We start from the raw sequence: 5,792 nt of genomic DNA, 5'->3' as shown, positions 1-5,792 counted from the left end.
CCACCCCCCCACCCACCGCCCGCCCGCCTCCCCCACCGCTACCACCACCACCTCCTCCTCCTCCTCCTCCTCCTCCTCCTCCTCCTCGGCGGCGTCGTCCTCCTCCTCCTCACCGCCTCCCCCAGCCCCCCAAACCCCCGGGCCACCCCCCTCCGAAACCCCCACCCTCGGGGCCGCCGTCTGAGGAGGGGGGCCAAACCACCCCCAAAAATTGTCTTGGAAAAAATTGAGGAAAGACTTTTTTTCCTTCTCTCTTTCCTCCCAAGAGAACAAGAAAGGGGGATTTAAAAAATATATATATATATACATATATATATATATGTATATATATAAAAGTTTTCGACTTCTCTCTGCCCCCCTCTCCGTTGCTTTAAATATATTTAAATTCTGAGGGGGGCGCTCAGAAATATTTCTCAGAGCTGAGGCACCAAGATGGCCGCCTTGAAATTATTTTTAAAACAACCCCCCCTCCAGCACCGCCACCCCCTCCATAAAGAAAGGGAGAGGGGGGAAAATCCCCTTTTCAAACAAAATGGCTGGCTTAATATTTCATTTTTCACCCCCCCATTCTCCTCCCTGTTACACCCCCATCTCCAAGCCTTTACCCAGAAACCCACAAATTTCTCCTTTTTCATAACTGATTAGTGCACAGATTAATAGAGATATTTTCCTTGTGTACTGAAGTGTGTGTGTGTGTGTGTGTGTGTGTTGGGGGGGCATGAAGGATTTCTGCATAAAACAAAAATGGCTGCTGTGACTAACTCCCCCCTTATAAAAAATATTTGAGGGGGGGCATTAATCAGTACTCATGCTCAGTCTGACATCAGCATAAATTGTTAAAGGTTAACTAGTTAGATACTAGTCCAACTAGATTTAATTTTTTTTATTTTCTTTACTAGTCTCTTCCTCCCCACCTCCCTTCTCTAAAGAAAAGCTTTTTTTTTTTTTTTGAATACTTCAGAAGGGAGTGGTTTGATGTGAAGGTTTTTTTCCCCTTCAGGCATTGAAAAGGAAAAAGATGAAATATATGTTTATATATAACTCTGTTTCTACATACCTCATTGAAGTCACAACGCATTTAATTGTGTACATATCTTTTAAATGAGAAGCGGGACTGGATTTTTTTCTGCTTTCTTTAAAAAAAGTGATAGAAATCCTAGTGACTTTTGGGGGAGAGATATGAATAGATACGATGATTGAGTTTTTTTCAAAGGAGTCCATGTTTGATTCTCCCCTTTACCCAGCCTTTTCAGTGATTTATAATTGTTATAAATTTTATCTTTACTCTTTTCCCCTTTCCCTCGCTTTCCCCTCCTCCAATTGTTAGAATGTAAAATTCAACTGACTTGAGAAATTAATTTGGGGGGTAAACAACAAATTTTTAGGATAAAGAGGAAAGAGTCAAATCTGAAGATCGTGAAATTATGTTCTCTTTTCTTCCGTTTCAGTATATTTGCCTTCCCTCCATGATCTCCAACACTATCCGATAAAGTAGAAGCAACTGAGGTACCGTCAAAGAGAAAGGAGCTGGAACTGAGAAAAAGCAGAGGTAGGGGTTATACCCAGGCGTTTTCATCTAACTTTCTGACCTGTGATTTCCAACTGTACCCCAGTGTTTATGGTAAAGTGGTACCAGGAATTGGACAGTTGGAAAGGAGTCCCAAAGTAGCTTTCTCATACAGAGATTTGCTCAGAGAGGTCTAGACAGAAAATGATCCTTGCCAAATGGAGCAAAGGAAGGAGGGCAAATAGCTCAGTTCTACCCTCTTTCATTCTTGTTGACCCTTTCTTACTCTAGCTTCCTCCCATTCCTTTGATCTCCCTTTGCCCCTTCCCTTGCTTCCCATTCCATGCCTGTGGAATCATTTCTCTCTGGGTTATTCCTCTACCTCTCCAGTGTAACTGCTGGCCACCCATCTTCGGCGGTGCTCAGGAGCACCCTGAGAGGGAGGGGTAGGTGGGCAGCAACCAGAAAGTATTAGTGACTGGGAAGATGACGCACATTTTTGTTTATGAAGCTAAAATGTTCTTTATTAATGTTCCACTCCCCACACTAATGCACTTTATTGGGTGTTGGTTTCCATCTCTTTTTTTTTAACCTGGCCTTTGGAATTCTCTTGCTTCGGTTCCCACATCATTTCTGTACTAAGTCTAACTCCTCCTCCTTTTCCAGTTTTCCAGTCGATTTTGCTCTCCTGTCTTCTTTCTCTGTCCCTCTTTACTAGTTCATCTGGTTATCCCCCCCTTTCTATATTGTGGGCTTCTCTCTATTTATGTCTTTGTTTTTAACTGAGACTATCCTTCTCATCCCTTGGACCCTCAGGCTCTGTCACCTCTACGTGACTTTCCATCTCTGTCTTCTTTCTGCTTACTTCTGTCTTCCAGTCTCTGACTGTGTGTGGCTCTTCCTCATGTGTGCCTGACTCCCCCTCTTTCTGGCCCCTTCTGTGTGTGTCTGTGGATCATACTGTGTATGGGAAGAGTGTCTCCACGTGTATGTGGGCCACACTGCGCATCATGTGCACCGCAGCCTCTCTGCCTCTGTGCCCTCTCCCTATACTGAGAGCCTCTGCTTGCCACATGTGCCATGATCTGCAGGTGCGGGTGGCTAAAGGTGGCCGTGTGCATCCCTATACAAACACTCGTCATTCTCTCTCTCGAGTGTGCTTTGCATGTGGATTTGCTAATTTGCCTTATTCTCCCTCTCATCCATCCTCCCTTTTGCCTGTCTGCATCTCTTTCTGTTCTCTCTCTCTCTCTCTCCTGACCTCTTGATTTTTCTTCTTCTCTCCTTATTTCTGCCTCTTTACCTGCTTGCTCCTGTTATGGTGTCTGCCTGCCTGCCTGTCTGCTCCTCCCTGACTGGCTGGCAGCCTCTTTTTCCTCTCTGGTTGTCTGTCTGCTTCTCTGGCTGTTTGCCCACCACTCTCTCTCTAGCCATCTGTCTCCCCGCCTGCCTGTCTCTATCACTTTTTTAGCCTGCATCTCTCGGTTTGTCTACCTTCCAGGCCCTGCCACGGCTCCCCATCTTGGTTTGCCTCTTCTCTTGCCCTTCTGCTTGTTCCTTCTCTTATTTGTGCCTGTTAAGTTCCTCCTTTTCCCTTGCCTCCCTTTAGATCTCTCTTGCCTGTCTACCCTGTTTGCTGCTATCCCACCGTTTCAGGCTTTTCTCTCTTTAGTCTTCATACTTACCAGCTTTTTCTTCCTTTGCTTCTTCTCTGCCAACATCCATCAATGAGGATAGTCTCTCTCCCCTAAACCTCTCAGTAACCCCTTTGCCTCAAAGTCTTATCTAACTTCTTGCCACATCCCCTACCCTGCCTTCTCTCACGTTTGCCTTTATTTCAGTTATCTCTTTTTCTGTCTTTCTGGTTCCTCAGACAGTCTGCCTGTCTCAGTCTTTTTGCCATTTTCCCAGTCTCTCGCTGCCTTCCTGCCTTTTTGCTGTCTGCTTGGCAGGCTCTTGCTGTCCACATCTCTTCTTGCTTTTCTCTCTTCTTTTGTTTCTTTTTCCCAGTTAACTTCTAAGTAGGTAGTACATACTTATGGTACAACATTTTAAAAGTACAGAAAGTGTACTGTGAAAAGTAAACCTGTCTCCCATCCTTCTCCCCCAGTCCCGGAGTTCCTCTCCTCAGAAGCAGCCACTGTTTCACATTTCCTGGATACTGCTCCAGAGAAAAGTCTACACATACACAAGTCTTTTTGCTTGCTTGCTTTTGCTTGTGTTTTGCTGTACTCCTCCCTACTTTTCTTCCAGTTTTTCTGGATGCTCCTTCCTCTGTCAGTCTGTCAGTACTCCTAACTAACTTGGCTGGGCTTGCCATCTCTGGTCTTTTTGATTCTACCAAGTGTTACCCAAAGCACTTGTCTTTTGGATTGACTAGTTACTGGTTGCATGCGTTCACTACCAGTACTTGAGGAGTGCTCAGGAAGGCTTTACTCTCTCCAAATGTAGTCTGCTCTGCATGGTAAGTGGTCTGATGCCAGCAAGACATCTTTGTTGGTCGCTTCATCACTGAAATGTGTATTGGAGAAGGCATGAAAGCACCGGTAGTACTAAAAAGTACCCTATAAATATAGGCACTGTTAATAAGTAACAGTAAGCTGAGCTTACATGCACACAGAGTAGGTAGAGGACTGCCCTGCTTTCTCACTTAGTCTATATGAATTCTGTAAGGTCATGTGAATCCAGATCCTTTAGGTTGTCGACCTAGGCCTAAGAAGTTTGTCTTCCTCCTAGTCTAAAAAGCTTTCTCCTGATTAAAACTTTTTTCCTTTTTCATCCGGCCTTCTGGCTCCACTCACATGCCACCTTAGAGACATTTTATAACTCTTTGAAGGAGACAAAGACACAACCTCTAACCAGGTCTCTTTGAAAAAGATGATAATAAAACTTCTACACACAATGCACTGTTCTTTCATTTCTGCTTTTTTACTGCCTGTTTTCCTGAGTTTAACTGTTTCAGCCTCTATCTTTGTGTCTCTCCACTCTTTCCCTCTTTCCCTCTCTTACTTCTCTTTTCTTGGTTCTTTCTTCTTATCTGTCTGTCTTGATCTCTATTCTAGCCTCTTTTTCTGATTGGCCCTCTCCCCTCTCTTCTGTCTGATTGGCCTGTATCCTTCCATCACCCCATCTGTCTGCTGGATTCTCCCTGTCTGCCTGCAGTAATGTATGTGATAGCACTTTATAAATTATAAAGCACTATGTTGTATAAAACACCATTATCACTTTGTCTTCCTTCTTACCTTATTTTTTCTTCCTTTATCTGTCTTCCCTTCTTCTCTCTTTCTCTCTCTGTTTGCCTGTCTGCATCCCTTTTGGTGATTTTGCCTGCCTTCTCTGTCAGTCAATCTCCATTCCCTCCCTGCCAGCCTATTTTTCTGCCATCCTTCTTCTCTGTCTGCTCAGTTCTTGTGTCTCTCCTTCTGTGTTTCCAGGTTTCTCTATATTTCTTTTGCCTGTGTAGTCTCTCTGTCGTTAGGCCTTTTATCTATGCCTGTGTGTCTCACTGTCTAGCTGCTTGTCTCCCTGCCTGTCACTTTCATTGTGGGGCATCAGTCTCTGCCTTCTTCTGTCTTTCAGTACTTCAAAAAATAAAAATTAAATAAAAAATTTAAATTCCTTATGATTAATGGGTAGGGGAGAATATTTTTTGGTTTTAATGAGAGGACTATTAAGGTGAGAACAAAGAACTCAAATATTCAGCTGTGAAATGCAAATGAAGAAAAATTTTTAAGGGACTCTCAGGCCAAGAATAAGATTATTTATTTAACGCAAAAGCAAGAAACATATCTAAAGCAATAATTTCTAACCTTTTAGGATCGTAGAAAGTTAGAAACTTTCTCCAGAAAAAAAAAATACACACAAAATGTCACATATGTTTTCACGGTGTTACGAATACCCTGAAGTCTTGGACCCCAGGTTAAAACTCTGATGTAGGGAACCAATGATAATCAGTGATAGAGCACAGACATGTACTCATACAACAAGCAGAGTAAAAGACTGAAAAAACACTTGCAATCTATGATTTTCTACCCAAGGATATGTTAAAGAGATTCCTAATTGTCTTTTGAAATATGTAGGTCAGTGATAATAATGAAAGGCATGTAAATACTCAGGATAGTCTAGACCTAATCATAGTATTTTAGAGATGGAAGGTCTTATAAATCAGTGGTTCTCAAATGGCTAAGAAAGGTTGCCACATGTCCTTTCCTGGAAAAGTCTGTCCTTTATTCTGAGAGGATATATTTCTGATATATATTTTTACATAGAATAAATATAGTATACA

The 5,792-nt window shown here is 42.8% G+C and overlaps 1 protein-coding gene across 1 annotated transcript in view; it reads left to right on the top strand.

Moving 5' to 3' along the window:
* The window catches only part of NAA38 (N-alpha-acetyltransferase 38, NatC auxiliary subunit), a 29,154-nt gene that overhangs the window by 974 nt on the left and 22,388 nt on the right, over positions 1–5,792 (top strand). Inside the window, exon 2 of the transcript XR_010110616.1 lies at positions 1,449–1,549. The gene's annotated coding sequence lies outside the window, so the exon portion shown is untranslated. The remainder of the gene's footprint in view (positions 1–1,448; positions 1,550–5,792) is intronic.

Source organism: Pan paniscus, chromosome 19 (assembly GCF_029289425.2).
Source record: "Pan paniscus chromosome 19, NHGRI_mPanPan1-v2.0_pri, whole genome shotgun sequence".
Classification (NCBI taxonomy): Eukaryota; Metazoa; Chordata; class Mammalia; order Primates; family Hominidae; genus Pan; species Pan paniscus.
Note: the sequence above shows the minus strand (reverse complement) of the source record. Positions and strands in the feature narration are given on the sequence as shown.